We start from the raw sequence: 16,424 nt of genomic DNA on the forward strand, positions 1-16,424 counted from the left end.
ATCAGAAACTCTGGGACTAGTAATCTACTACTAGGTTTACTACTTCTCAAGGTGATTCTGAAACTCTGGGAGGATTGAGAAAGAGTGTACTATATCACTTTTCAAAATTAGCAAAAAGAAAAAGATATTTGCATTTTGAGAGAAAAAACTTGTCACAAGTTAAGGATATCACTCAAGCTAACAAGTGTTTTTCACAGTAGAGCTACAAATACAACCTAATTAATGAATGTGTCAACTCTTTCTTCCTTCTTTTGAATCATTAACATTTATTCTGGCCTTTAGCAGTAAGAGTTTTTCAAAGCTGACATTCAGAAGAAGAAAAAAAAATCAACCTTGTGTTTTGATTAATTCCTCTACATTTTTCATTTTAATTGTCAGGGGATGTGTAAATGAGTATGTAAAGCTCATAGCACCTCAAATGACACCTCGTCAGATTGAAAATAGAAAGTTCCCAGTCACTAGATAGAGAAAAAAATATTTTTTTCTTGCAAAAGTTTCACATTCTTAAGAAGATCCTGAATTATATCACTGTAGCAACAATATGTAAGATGTTAATAGACTCGGGCTTCCCTGGTGACACAGTGGTTAAGAATCCACCTGCCAATGCAGGGGTCACAGGTTCGATCCCTGATCCGGGAAGATCCCACATGCCACAGAGCAACTAGGCCCGTGAGCCACAACTACTGAGCCTGCGCATCTGAAGCCTGTGCTCCGCAACAAGAGAGGCCGCGATAGTGACAGACCCACGCACCACGATGAAGAGTGGCCCCCGCTTGCCACAACTAGAGAAAGCCCTCGCACAGAAATGAAGACCCAACACAGCCAAAAATAAATAAATAAATAATAATAATTTTTAAAAAAGACTAGAACATCACATAGAATTTTAATGATTAATTTCTTTTATTGTGAGATTTCACACTCAGAACTAGGATCTGAGTCAAAGCACAAATTTCTAGGTAAGACACCCAGGGCCTGGGGAAAGTCGGCCCGCATAGAGATGTTGCTGACCTCTCTTCCTGTGGTTTATCTTCTGGGTATCAATGAATCTTCAGCCACCTATGTGACCATTACACATACTTCATAAATACAAAGTGCTCTCGAAAAATTCCAGTGTCACAAACATCATTGTGGAAATTATGCCTTCCAATGTTTGCTTCTTGTCTTCATTTTTCTAAAATGAAATAAAATATTCTTATATGTTCACAGAGATTTAGACTCCTGAGTGGTATGACTGACAGTACTCTTAAATATTTCCAAATTTGAGTGGACAGAGGCAAAACAAGGCAGGAAAGTTGACGTTGGATAAAGTTAAAACTAAAGATGTCTCACTGTAGAGAACCATTTGAATCTCTCTAAGACCAGCTGACAAATATCTAAATACAAACTAGGCCCTTTTGCCTTGTAAGTTGTTTATACTTTTTGCTATAGTTTGACTGAATGAGGACATCATTCATGAAGAATAGATCAGTCATAGATTAAGGAAAAGAGAATCACAGTGGCAAATGCTGGCAGGTTCACATCACCCCTTTGAGAAACACCATTCCAGGGGCAACCAATCAAGCTTAATAGTTAAGTATGTGGGCTGTGCCATGAAGCAGCATTTAGGGGTCAGAGGTTTGAACCTCATGGCTACTAGCTGCTACTGCAGTGTGACTTTAGGGCATTCCACTGGCCCCTCTATATGTCGGTATCATCATCTGTCAAATGGGAATAACAGGCCAATTCTGGGGATGAAATGAGTACCATATGCTAAGTTGTGTTGGAATGGTGCTTGGCACATGGTCAGCCCTCGATATCAGCTGTTGTCATTATTATGTCTGTATAGTTATTTCAATATCAAATAATGCTTTTTAATAAATGCAATTTGAATGCATTTAAATACTTCATATCATTTAATATTAAATTAAAATCAATTTAATGAGAGTTTAATTTTTTTTAATTATGCTCTCCTTTGGGGCCACTGGATTCTCTTGAACATGACCCCTTTCCTCCCCCTATTCCTTAGATTTTCTAGAATCTGAAGCCTGAAATAAAGCTGAGTAAAGCTTCTATGGGCAAGTTGGGGAGACCAAGAAAGAAACACACGAAACACACCTACTGTGGCAGACACACTCTAAGGTGACCTCAATTAGTCACTTCCCCGTATAATCCCCTCCTCTTGAGGGTAGGAGGCACCTATGACTTGCTTATGATCAATAGAATAGGGTAATAGAATATGTCCCTCCCATGACTGGAAAGAGGAGAGAGAGTGAGAAAGAGAGCATAAGAGAGTGAGTAACTCCATCTGGAGCCACAGAGAGACTCTCTCCAGCCAGCCTTGAAGAAGAAAACTTCCCCATTGTGAACTGCCTACAGAGAGGACCACGGGCAGGGAACTGCAGACAACCTCCAGGTGCCAGCCAGTAAGAAGCCAGGGCCCTCAGTCCTGCAGCCACAAGGAAGTGAATTGTGACAACAACCCAAATGAGCTTGCAGCAGATTCTTTCCCCGAGCCTCCCAAATGAGAACACATCCACCAACACTTTTATTAGAGCCTGTGAGAACAAGCAGGGGGCCCAGCTAAGCCATGCCTGGACTCCTGACCCATGGAAACTGCAAGATAAAAGTATGTATTGTTTTAAGTTGCTAAATTTGTGGTAATTTGTTACACAGCAATAAAAAATAAATACACCTGCCTTCACCTGTGACTCTTGTTATGGGTTAAGTTGTGTCCCACCAAAAGATGTTGAAGTCCTAACCCCCAGTACCTGTGAATGTGACTTTATTTAGAAATAAGATCTTTGCAGATGATCAGGTTAAGATAAAGTCATGAGGGTGGGCCCTAATCCAATTTGCCTGGTGTTCTTATAAGAAGAGAAATTTTGGACACACAGACATCTACAGAGGGAATATGATATTGAAGACTGGGAAAAGGTGGCCATCTACAAGCCAAGGGATGCCTGAGGCTACCAGAAGTGAGGAAAGAGACACGGAACAGACTGTCCCTCACAGCCCTCAGAAGGAACCAACCATGCTGACACCTTGATTTTGGACTTCTAACCTCCAGCACTGTTAAGACAATATATTTATGTTGTTTGAGCTGCTCAGTTTGTGGTACTTTGTTTTGGCAGCCCTTGGAAAATGATATGGTTCCCAAAGGCAAGAGGAAGATGGAAAGGGCTGCTTTCCAATCATGGATGAGGAAAAACTGGGAAGGAGAATAGAATTCCTCCACTCATCCATCCATCCATCCATTCAATAGACGTGGAGGCTTTACTTTGCCAGGTGGCCTGCTAGGCATTCCCTGTGTGCCAGGTGGGCACCGTGTGCTATGCAGTGGATTTCTAGAAATCAAAGCACAGCCCCTGCACTCAAGGAGCTCACCATCTAATGGAAAAAGGGCACAGCGAGCACAATTCAGTTTGACATGTGCTAGAGCAGAAAATGAGCATGGCTTTGTGGTGCTTAATCCTACCTGGATGGGGAGGGGTAAGGAAGACTCCCAAGAAGAGGACCCTGGAAGAGGGAGAGGAAGAAGGAGAAGGGAGAGAGTGATCTAAAGACAGGGAATCATATGTGAAAAAGGATGAAGGCATCAAAGAGCAAAGACATTCCAAGAATTCTGGCACTGCAGGGCTGGAGCAGAGAGTACTTGTGAGAATAAGGCCACACGTGCTGATCTGTGCTGTGCTACAGGGTCTGAACTGTGTCCTGAAAGCTTGGGGGCCACTGAGGAGCCTTACAGAAGTCAGTGACGTGATCAGATCCAGGTGGGATTCTGATAGAGGGTCCTGAATCATGGCCATGGCAAAGGGGATGGAGAGGAGAAGACATGTTCAAGAGACATGTAGGAGGTCGAATTGCTAGAACTCACTTAGTGGTTGTGTCGAAGGAATGAGGGAAAGACAGGAGTCCAGAATGATTCCATATTTCTCTTGGTGACTAAGTAGGTGGGAGTACCTTTCTCCAAACAAGAGGCCATGGGAAGAGGTACAGTCTGGAGAGATGAGGTTAGCTGCCACCCCAGTGGCCGTTTCCCTTCGTCCTCCTTGCTAAGAGAACCCCAACTTTGTTCACCCTCCTTTGAGGGGCTCTGACTTCAAGGGAGGCTGGACCCCTTTCCAGCACCCACACAATAAATCTTTTTAGATCTAGACCCTCACTGTCCAATGCAGTAGCCATGGGCCACGTGTGGCTCTTACTCACTCGAAATGTGGCCAATCCAAATTGAGATGTGCTGTGAGTGTAAAATATACACTAGATTTCAAAAACTTCTTCCTAAAAAAAGTGTAATATATAACATTATTCATTTGTTGTATTAATTGTATGTTGAAATAATATTTTAGATATATTGGGGTCAATAAAATATATTATTAGGACTAATATCACCTGTTTCTTTTTTAATAGGACTGCTAGAGAATTTAAAATTATATATGTGGCTTACATATTTCTACTAGACAACACAGGTCTAAGCCAATCATGGTGGTCTCATTCCCTTACCTAGTAAAGGATCTAGGAGGGTGTGTGCATATAATGCCGTTACGACCAACAAAAATGAGGGAGTCAGTGGCAAGGCTTCTGGGAGGTTCTTCCTCTCTCTTCAGATAGAACATAAGACGGAAAGTGACATTCCTTTTTCTGCCGTATACTGTCATCACAGTGTGCTGCCTGGAACAATGGCAACCATTTTGGTAACTTGAGGGCATCTGGCTTCAGAAAATAAATCAGAGTAGAAAGATAGAGAAAAACTGTGTCCCTGATGACACATCTGAGCCTCTGAACCCACAGAGTTTTGATGTTAAAATTATGGTTTTAATGTTAAATAAATAAAGATATTGTTAAAGCCAAATATAAATGGATTTCCTGTTCCTTGTAGACAAAACTATTCTAACTGGTTCATCTAGCGACAACAGTGTCGGAAGGCTGTTATCTCCGTGTATGGTACCTCTCTACTTCATTTATAATCTGAAAAATAAGGGGGACATTTGAGAAATATTTGGATAATTCTTTTCTGATCTATCCCCAAATACCACCATCCTTCATGTCTGTGGAAAAACAAAAATCCTCAGTGGCTGAAATGGCTTGGTAGGATAATACCTTCCCCGACTAATACTCTATTTCGCTTTTTCTTTCTATTCTCTTTTTTTTCAAGATGTAAATAAGGAGTAGGCCTGGTCAGGCAATAGAGGATTGATTCATTTATGTAGTAACACATACGCAGTTACCCTGAGTTCTGTAAATGGTGGGGAGGGAGCCATTTCCCTGGCCAGCTGCCAGTCTCCAAACCACGCAGAACTTGGTAGCCATTGTCTTTGAAAGCAACTTTCTGTGGCTTCATGGAGAAGGAAGCTTGATGTGATAATCACAGTCTGCTGCATTTTTGGAACCAATATTAAAAATCTAAATTTCACAGATCTTTTCTCTGGTACTTGATTATATACTAATATGAAGATTTTAGTGTACATGATTCTGACCCACCAAGCAAACGGTTTTATTTATCTGTCTCCTCCAAGGTCTAAATATAATAAGCTGCCAACATCAGAAGTCAGAAACTGCTGGAACCCTGGTCAATGCCTGAAGCACAGAAGAGAGGCAAGGAAAAGGACGAACGTTTTCAGAACAGTGCTGGCTACAGAGAAATGTGTGAGTGAAGCAGGAGAGAGAAAACAGAAAAGGTGTGGGAACACGGTGTTGAAGCTGAAAGAGACCTTTGAGCTCATTTGGTCCAACCCCTTCCCTTAAACATGAGGTAATGGGGCCCAGAGAGGTGCTCTTGGCTCCTTCCTTTTTCCCTTGTACAGGCAGTGAACGCTGGCCTCGGACCATCCTCTACGAAACACAGGGCTGCAAAGGTGGGGAGACGCTGGCAGCCCTGCCCTCCTGGGCTCTCGACACCAGCCATTACAGAGTCATTATCAAATCCAAGTTAGAGTGGTTTTGGTTTTGTTCTCATCTTGTTGGGTTTTTTTTTTCCTGCTAAGTCACTGCCTCCCTCTCTCCCAGATATGAATCAGTACTGGCTCTCAGACTAGTTCTGCTTTATGTCTGTGCTGGTGGGGTTTGGTCACCATTAGATTAAGAAAATAAAGCAGTAAATTTTTGCTCAGATATTATTGTGAGAAAACTTGCTCTTACTCTCTTTTTCTCTCCTTCTCTCTCTCTCCCTCTCTCCTTTCCTTTCCCCTTCCTTCCTTCCTCCCTTTTTTCCTTCCTCCATACATTATTTCGCTGGGATATTTACCATTTTTTACCATATTTACCATTCTTCCTGAACCTTGGGAATGACAAAGAAATGTCTTGGTTGGAATCACGATCCAAACAGAACTACTACAAGCTTAGGATTGAAGGGATGAGTGCCAGCCACTGACTGTTTTCTCACTCTTGTCTGGAATTTTTACTTGAAATGTAGCTATTCTTTGGCGAAATATGAAACAGACAAGTTTGCATCTTTTGCCCCTTTCTGGAGCCTGGAATGATAGGTGAAGTTACAATAGCTGAAGGGGAGAAAGACCCAATACATTCAGAAGGCCACACAAAGGATGATTCCAGAGGAAGGTCAGCTGTGGTGGGGGCCCCCCTTCCTCCTCTCCTTCTCTGACCTTAGAATCCAGCACCTCCCTCTCCCCCAGCTCCAGCCCTGACCAGCAACAAAAGCCAGGTCTGGACCTCAAGCAATGAAAACCTGGCCTGGAGGCCAGCAGAAGAGCAGGATCAGGGGGTTAAGCCAGGGCCGGGACAAACAAAACCAGTGAATAAGGGAAGAAAGGAAGGAATAAAGGGGAGGGGGAAAGGAGAAGAGAGAAAGTGTTTTCCCGTCCAGAAACTTCGGGGAATCACCCTGGATCCTCTGTGTGCCCCTCTTCTCCCCAGTCCAGTGCACCATCATCACCCAGTAGAGGCAGAGTCTCCTAAAGGGTCTCCCAGCTCCCACTCTTTCCTCCTTAAAATGCATTCTCCATGGAGCAGTCACAGTGATCTTTTTTTTTTTAATAAATTTTATTTATCTATTTATTTATTTATTGGCTGTGTTGGGTCTTGCTGCACACGGGCTTTCTCTAGTTGCAGTGAGTGCGGGCTTCTCATTGCAGTGGTTCCTCTTGTTGCAGAGCACGGGCTGTAGGCACAGACTTCAGTAGTTTTGGCACGTGGGCTCAGTAGTTGTGGCGCACGGGCTTAGTTGCTCCGCAGCATGTGGGATCTTCCCGGACCAGGGCTCGAACCGTGTCCCCTGCGTTGGCAGGCGGATTCTTAACCACTGCGCCACCACAGAAGTCCCACGGTGACCTTTTAAAACCATAAATCAGCACCAATTTCCCCAGCACTAACAATGCTCTCTGTGATCTGCCCTCCCCCCTCTGACCCAGTTCCTCCCCAACCTTTTTTGTAACCACTTGCTCACTAGCTCACAAATCCAGCAACACTTGCCTCCTTTCTGTTGTTTGTAAATCAAATCATGCTCTCACCTCAGGGCCTATCCAATTGCTGTTCTCTCTGCCTGGATTGCTCTCCCTTCAGCTCCAACCATGGCTGTCTCTTCCTCATCCTTCAAGCCTCAAGCCAGTGCAAATGCTCCCAGGTGGCCTTCTCTGACCACCTGGGCCAGACTGACTCTTCTTCATTATTTTATATCACTCATCACCATTTGAAGTTATCCTGCTGATTCTTTATTTTCTTTCTTAAAACTTTTTTTTTTTTTGGTCTGTTTTCCTACAAGACTGAAAGTTCTAAGACTGTGCAGGGACTCTGCCTGTCTTATTTGCAGCTCTCTTTTTGGAGCCAAGAACAGAGCTTGGCACAGAGCAAATGCTCCGTAAGTGTTTGTGGAATGAATGAGTGAGTGAATGAAGAAATGCGGGGGGCGGGGTCTCTCAAGAGTCCAGAAGTAAGGTCCCAGACTAGGGTGGCCAGATTTTGCAAATACAAATACAGAGTACCCAGTTACACTTGAATTTCGGATAAACAAGGAATGCATGCAATACTAAATTTGTATATGTCCCAAATACTGCATGCATTCCTTGTTTATGTGAAATTCAAATGTAACAGGGTGTCATGTATTTTATCTGGCAGGCCTACACCAGACCCTCTGCGGAGCTTGTGTGAACTGAGCAAAGCAAAGGAGACCTTCTCAAATCTCTGCCTTGTAGATCCTTATGGGTTGGAATAGACCCGAGCTGTTTTGTTCCTTCTTCTGGACTTTGTCCATGTGTGTACTATTTGGCTAATAGTAAGGTGGTTTGGGTAATGTATTCACCACCTCTCCCTTCCACCCTAAAGGGTGCAGAACAGAATATACAACAGTGGACAACAGAGCTAGGGAACAGATACAGCCACGGACAGGTGTAGCTTGTTTCACACTGACGCAATGAGCCCAGCAGACCCTCTGCTAAAGGAGGGCTGTCCTTGCTGTAATTCTTTCTCTTCTCATAAAGGAAAGGAATCCTGAAGGTGATTGTTTTTTGGAAAAATGGAATAATAAATTAAATGTTTTCTTAAATCTTGTGATTACAAGAAAAGCTCACATATCTCACAAAAAAAATATTTCAGCTCTTTCAGTCTCAAAACTACCAAACTTTATGGGGAAACCAAATTATGTACATTCCAGTATTATTCTCTTGTGTCCATAAAACTGTTTCAGATATGTAAAGTGCATTTTAAAAGTTGCATATATTTTAATTTCCTCCAAAAGTTCAAGTCCAAAGGATAATTTGTTTCCCATGGCTTCAAAATATTAGAAATCATATGGATCTACTGAGAAGTGGTCCAGTCACAAGGCCTCCAGGAAGCTGTGGAAAGGACCTCAGGCTGAAAAGGGCTATGTGGACAGGAGACATCTTTGCACCTGGAACAGATTGGGTCAAGTCCCTTCACATGTTGAAGGAAAGCAAAGCAGGAAATGCTCTGCTTTGCATTGTTTAAAGCGCTACAATGCATTGAGTTCATTCCTAGAGCTGTAAGCACTTAACCTGGAGGGAGCCCAGAGTCTTTTCGTGTCTTAATAAATCTCATATAACCGAAAAATACCTTTAATGAATGCAAAATAGAATATTATTAAATACATACCTATGGATGTTTTGTTTTGATTGGGGTTTGAGGCCAACAGGGCAGCTAATTAACAAGTGTTCCTTGGACCAATCTAGCCATTTCCAAGGACTTCAGAACAATTCATACCTGTTATCTCATTGTCTTCACAGTAACTTTTGGTTTGGGCATTGACATCCCCCCCTTGCAATCCTATGGACAGGGCAGGTGCCTGACAAACTTAGTGATCTGCAGTAAGTTAGAAGCAAAAACCTCCTCTTCCCCATAATCGCCTATTAGCTGGAAACCAACTCAATACTTCAGTTCAGTGGGGAACTGAGGGAGCTACAAGGGTGATAACACTCATTCTATTTACCTATCAACCGCCTTGAACATCTTCCCTTTCCCCATTAACAACATTGTTATACGTTTCATATTTATTTTCTTTTATGCCTCTTATTCCAAAAAGAATCTGTGATAGTTGTAGAACATGCAAAGAAAAAATACATAATTTTTAATGTAAATATATAAAATATACAGATATAAAAAAGCATCTAATACATTTTTGGTTTTGGATCTGAGTACATAAAACTTTCTACAGCAGATGTTTAGTGATGGGTTAACCTATAAAATACCAAATTAGTATTCCGTATTGAGAAAAGGGACCTGTGGATGCTGGCTCGTTGAAAGATGGTACAAACAGAGAATGGACACATCCCTAAAACTAAGACTTTACAAATATATGCAAACATGTACTGTTCCTTCATTGCAATAAAGATATGTAGAGCGTCTGGGCAGCTTCACAGATAATTGAGCCAGAGCTTTTGTACTGGGATTCCTGGTAAAGCTCAGTTTGTTACCATTAACTCATCTCAGTTTTCTCATAAAATCTAGCATTTTTCCCAGTAAGCCAAAATCTACTTCTGGTTAAATTCCTTAGATAAAAGGTATAGGTATACCACAGAGCAAAAGTCCATTCCTAGAATACTTGTATGTCAACTGAAATGTTATGAATTGACCTGTATTTTAGATGTGTATGATGAAATGAGAAAGAAGCAGTTTGGTAAGGAGTCCACTGTCTAAAGAAGCCCATCAGTGAATCTTTTTTTAATCTACATGTCATATAATTTTTAAATTTTATTTGATAGTATCTTTTTCTTAATTTGATAAGTAATACACACATGTTGTAATAAGCCAGAGAATACAGAGAGGTACAAAAAAAAGCTAATAACCTTCCCGGCAGCTCCCATTTCATCCCAGGTGATTAATAAATTCTGATGTGGATCCTTCCATACTCTACTCATCACAATATATACAAATACATACATATACTTACTGAGGGTTGGTGGAATTTTTGTTCTTGTTTTCACTCTTTTGATTAAAACAAGTTCTATTTTACACTTTATTCCTTTTTTTTCCACTTACCTATATAGTACAGTCATCCCTTCACTTCAGTACTCATGATTCTATCTTACTATGTTTGCTAACAGCCATAGTTACCAAATATTCCACAGGGAGGACATCTAATGATTTGCTCAACCGTGCCCCTTTAGATAGACATTCTGTTTTTTCCTTGTCTTTTTAAATTTTTTTAACCACTGCAAACAATGCTGCAAGAAGCATTCTGGTATGCTTTTCCTCAAGGGCCAGCAATTCTTGTGCTTACTCTCCAAGTTTAGATTTTTTCATATCAGTTTTCCTTAAAATAATTAGAACTGACTTTAATAGAGCATAGAAATATCTTGGAGCAAACTACTATCCCTCCTTTTTAAAATGCATGTTTTTGCATCCATTGAGTACCAACAGACTGCAAGCCAGCTTTCCATCTTGAACTGGTGCCCCAGGAAGTGTTTGTCCTGCAAAGCTTTGATCATCCCCTGGCCTCGCCACACTGGGAACAGTTTTCCCCATTTGCAGGCTCTATAACTGGTTTGTGAACTTGCACTATTCTGGAAACTAACAGAGATGTATAAAAGTCTGAATATTCAGCCTCAAGACCATGTTAGTAATAGCGTCCTTCGTAAAACTATCAGCTATTTATTCAAATAGGGAAATGAAACTCCAGCAATGGTTCGTATACTTGTTGTGTGCAAGCATGAAGGGTGTCAGGATACTTTATATGGCACCAAAAAACCTGATTTTGAGCCTATTATATATAAACTTTTATTATGATAATACATGGGACACACTTAAAAAGTTATTTGTGGGGCTTCCCTGGTGGCGCAGTGGTTGAGAGTCCGCCTGCGGATGCAGGGGACACGGGTTTGTGCCCGGGTCCGGGAGGATCCCACGTGCCGCGGAGCGGCTGGGCCCGTGAGCCATGGCCGCTGAGCCTGCGCGTCCGGAGCCTGTGCTCCGCAACGGGAGAGGCCCGCGTACCGCAAAAAAAAAAAAAAGTTATCTGTGGTTTATCTTGAATTCCAGCTTAACAGGGTGTCCTATATTTTCTCTGAAAGAAGAAATTTGCTCCCTCTCCCCACCTCGAACTTTCTTTGCTTTAGTCTCTGTCAGAACCATACAGCAGAAGGATTCACCTTTCCCTGCAGACTTGGGCATGTTCATGCCATGACCCCAGCTCCTATTGGTATAGAGGGAGCAACTAGCCCCAAAACGTGTTGCCTAAATGCTAAGCTCACTGATGGTCATCTTACATCTACTATCCTTACTTTCTGGGTTGAGAGATCTCTGTATTCCCAACTGCCTCCCTCTCTTTGACCAGGAAAAATGGCCCAGTCCCTGACTTATGTCTGACTTCTCTTAATTGCATGCCTTCTGTATTCTCCTGCCTCTTCTGCATTTCCAGTGTCTGAATGGTTTTTACCTCCTAAAACTTCAAGCTAAGATCATATAATCAGAAGATCCAAGTTTTGTTACCTGCACTATATAAACAGGGAAAGTTACCACCTGAGCCTGTTTCCTATCTGAAAAATGGGTGTTAGATTCAGTTAGGAGGTACTCAAGACAATTTCTAGCTCTGATACTTTGTGGCTATAAAGGACTTTTCCCCTCCAGATCTAGTTCTCCTGGCCACAGCCCTCATCTGAGCATCCTTCCTGGCCCTGCCACGGCCTGTATCCCAGCTTGACAGAAACCATTTACATGGCTCTGAGGATAGGGGCATCGATCCCTGCTCTTCTGAACACTGTACTCAGCTAACATCATAGATTGCCAGTCGTTAAAACTAGCACAGTGCCTAACCGAAGAAAACACTCACCTTTTTGTCACAGATGGTCAATGCAGAAATTCCTGACTGTATAAATTACTGTGTTTTTTTAAATCAAGCTATTTACATATTAACACAGTTCAATACTATATAGCTGTAACAGCCCTAAAGTGGGTCGATTTTCACTATGTAGAAATCTTTATAAGAAAATGTGACCATGAACATAAATATATGCTTTAAAAAAATAACCATAAATAACAAGGTCCTACTGTATAGCACAGGGAACTATATTCAGTATCTTGTAATAAACCATAATGGAAGAGAAGCTGAAACAGAACAAAAACTTAGACACAACCGTCTAACTTATAGTTTAAAATCTGGAAACCACTAAGTACGTTTTGTATCCACTATGCTAAAAAAAAAAGAAAAAAAAAACCCAGATAAAATGTGTATGTACACATGAACGATGAGAAGAAAATTGAAAAGAAAGTAAACATGTTTAAAATTTTTTAAAGAAAATCGCTCATTTATAAACTTTTAAAGAAAGTTTCTATGGTTTTAATCAGACCAAATATTTTAAAATCCAAGTTCTGTGGTGAAAATCTAGAAGAACCAGTCTGATGAAGCACTTCAATTTCTTGCAAACGTAACCTTCCAAACCACAAGACTATTTATCTTTTTTATTTACACGTAGAACATTGCTCAGAAGCATGTAGAAATTTATACTATGTAATGATAAAGTGAAACACATCCATTACAGGAATTAGAGAATCAAAGGAATGGTCCTTAGAGATGATCTAATCCAGTGTTTTGTAAACTTGTTTCTCCTGACCCCCCATAAATATTGGGCTGGCCAAAAATTCACTCCGGTTTTTTCCATAAGATCTTACAGAAAAACCAGAACGAACTTTTTGGCCAACACAATACTTTCACAAGATAATACTTATCCTTACTATGTGTGAAGACATCTGATACTTCTATATTTCATTTTTAAAAAAATGGTTGTGACCTACCTTATTTGTTTCATGACCCATTAATGGATCATCACCCACTAAAAAAATCCCAGCTCCCTCGCCTTAAACATGGGAAAATCAGAGGACACTGTGGTAAATAACTTGAGTAAGGTTAGTTCAAGGTAATCACATAATCATGAGAAGCATAAAATATCCTAGCAAGTACATGATTCTGTTCAATCAAAATACTAAATGGGGAATGGCCAATAGGGTGTGTTGGGTATATTAAATCAATTCCTTAAAAATTAAAAGGAAAATCAAAAAAAGGAGAAGAGGTCCACCACGTAACCAAGTACCTGCTATGCATTAAGCACAAATCTAAGCAAAAAAGAAGAATCAGAATCAAGGTCAGAATCTATCAAAAAATCAAAAATATCATCAGGACATTTTTCACTCGTTCCCTCATCTCTGCCTATAAAAAAATTGTTTTGCCCAACAGAAAACAGAAAAACAATAGAGAAAATCAATGAAACCAAAAGTTTCTTTGAGATCAATAAAATTCACAAACCTATGGCCATATTGGTCAGGACCAAAAGGGAGAAGATACAAGTTGTTGATATCAAGAATGGGAGAAGTGAATATCACAATATATTCTACAGATATTAAAAGGACAATAAGGAATATTACAAACGACTTTATGTCTATAAATTCAACAGTTTAGATGAAATAGGAAATTCTTTGAAAGACATATATTACATAAACTTAGTCAAGAAGAAATAAATAATCTTAGTACCTATATCTATTTTAAAAATTGAAATTGTAGTTAAAAATCTTCCCACAAAGAAAACTCCAGGCCTAGATGGCTTCGTCGGTGAATTCTACCGAACATTTAAGGAAGAAATAAGATCAATCCTACAAATCCTTCCCCAAAAATCAAACAGGAAGGATTAAACAGAAGAATTAAAATTAAAACAAAGAATACTGAAGACCAAAATCCCTCATGAGCATAGAAGTAAAAATTCTAAACACAATGTTAGTAAATTTAATTCAACAATATATTAAAAGGATAATACATCATGACCAAGTTGGGTTTATCCTGGGAATACATTACATTCGATATACAAAATCAATTGTACTTTTATATACTAGTGACAATCAGAAACAGAAATTGAAAAATAATACTATTCACAATAGCATAAAAATGTGAAATATTTAGAGATATATCTGACAAAAGATAGGTAAGACCTATACCCTAAAAATGTAAAACATTGCTGATAGAATTTTTAAATACCTAAATAAATAGAAAGTGGATCAGAGGATTCAATATTGTTAATATGTCAATTTTCCTCAAATTGGTCTATAGATTCAATGCAATTTCTATCAAAATCCCAGCAAGCTTTTTTTGTAGAAACTGACAAACTGATTCTAAATTCATATGAAAATGAAAAGGACCTAGAATAGCCAAAATAAATCTAAAATTTAAAGGGATAACACTCTCTGACTGTAAAAATTGTTATAAAGCTACAGTGATTAAAATAGTGTGTTTGGCATAAAGACAGACAAATAGATCAATGAAAAAGAACAGAATCTAGAAATAGACACACACATATATGGACAACTGAGTTTTGACAGGTGCAAAAAGGTAACGCTACAGAAAAAGGATAGCCTTTTCAACAAATGATGTTGGAACAATTAGATATCCATATGCAAAACAAAAGTGAACTTGGATCTATACCTTGCACTACATATAAAAATTAACTCAAAATTTATCATAGACCTAATATAAAATCTAAACCTATAAAACTTCTATTAATTGAGGCCTGTGCAGGTCCCAACATGTCTATGGTTTGGGGTTGCTATCTGCCTCATAAAGCAGAGGGTGTGTCTTCTGGGAAGACAAATTCGTCTTCTCCTCTGAAAAAGCCTCTTACCTAGTTGGCTTTGGCATATTCCAGGAAAAGAAGGGCAGGATTGAGGCCTCATGAGTCTGGGTTTTCAGTTGAGGGAGAGAGAGAAGACAGTGGTTATAACCAGAAAGTCCAGAGTGGGGTGTCATTACCTCCAGAACTTGTCACTGTTAACTCAACCTGGGCTTCATGAGTCATAGAAGTGGATTCCTTAATAAAATAATAGTTTCAAAAAAAAAAGAAACTTCTAGAATAAAACATAGGAGGAAATCTTTGTGACCTTGGGTTAGGCAGAGATTTCTTATGACAACAAAACTATAATTAATAAAAGAACAAATTGGTCAATTGGACTGCATTAAAATTAAAAACTTCTTCTGTTAAGAGAATGAAAAGGCAATCCACAGACTAGGAGAAATTATTTGCAAAGCACATATCAGACAAAGAACTTATATCCAGAATACATAAAGAACTTTCAAAACTAAACAATAAGGAAAAAGCCAATAAAAAGTGGACAAAAGATTTGACCAGACACGTCATAAAAGAAGATGTACAGATAGCATATAAGCACATGAAAAGTTGCTCAACATCATTAGCCACTAGGGAAATGCAAGATAAAATCACAATGAGATATTATTACACATCTATTAAAATGGCTAACATTAAAAAGACTGACATATCAAATGTTGGTAAGGATGTGGAGAAACTGGAACTCTCTTGCACTACAGAGGAAATGTAAAATGGAAGAACCATTTTGGAAAAGAATTTGTTTCTTGAAAAGTTAAATACCTACTTTTGATCCAGCCATTCTTCTCTTAGGTATTTACCCAAAAGAAAAGGAAATATGTGTCCATACAAAGACTTGTATATGACAATTTTTTCAGTAATAGCCAAAAACTGTAAACAACCTAACTGTCCATTAACAAGAGCGTGGATAAACAAATTGTGCTATATCTGTGCAATGGAATACTACTCAGCAATAAAAAGGAATGAACTTTGATTCAAGCAATGACACGAAGAAATCTCAAAATAACAGTATAGAGAGGAAAAAAGCCTTATAAAAAGAGTACATATTCTGTGATTCCATGTATATAAAACTAGAGAGAGAAAGAGAGAGAGATGCAGTGAACCCTCCCCACCAACGAAAGCAATCATCTGCAAGAAAACATTCATTTCTCACTGGTGACTTATGGTTTTATTTTAGGGGAATCAATAAAAGTACCAAATTCTTTCTCCATGGTGGGCAGAGGCCAAGAACTGAGCCTGCCCTGGAGCCCCGGCTAATACCTGGGTTACTGGAATCAAAGAACACCAGTGTTCATAACTTACTGCCTTACTAAGACATAGTACATGTCAGGCATTGTGCTAAATGCCTCAGATAACCGATGACTAAGGTACACCTTTTGC

General features: G+C 39.7%; 1 long non-coding RNA gene across 3 annotated transcripts in view; it reads left to right on the forward strand.

Annotated features, from left to right (window-relative positions):
- LOC141279547 (uncharacterized) overlaps positions 1-16,424 on the forward strand; it is a 57,670-nt gene that overhangs the window by 38,282 nt on the left and 2,964 nt on the right. For 2 of the 3 annotated variants that reach the window (XR_012333991.1, XR_012333990.1), the window contains one exon: positions 5,493-6,087. This is a non-coding gene — a long non-coding RNA (uncharacterized lncRNA). Of the gene's footprint in view, positions 1-5,492; positions 6,088-16,424 lie in introns of those variants that run through there. The other variant, XR_012333992.1, reaches the window with a different exon arrangement.

Source organism: Tursiops truncatus, chromosome 9 (assembly GCF_011762595.2).
Source record: "Tursiops truncatus isolate mTurTru1 chromosome 9, mTurTru1.mat.Y, whole genome shotgun sequence".
Classification (NCBI taxonomy): Eukaryota; Metazoa; Chordata; class Mammalia; order Artiodactyla; family Delphinidae; genus Tursiops; species Tursiops truncatus.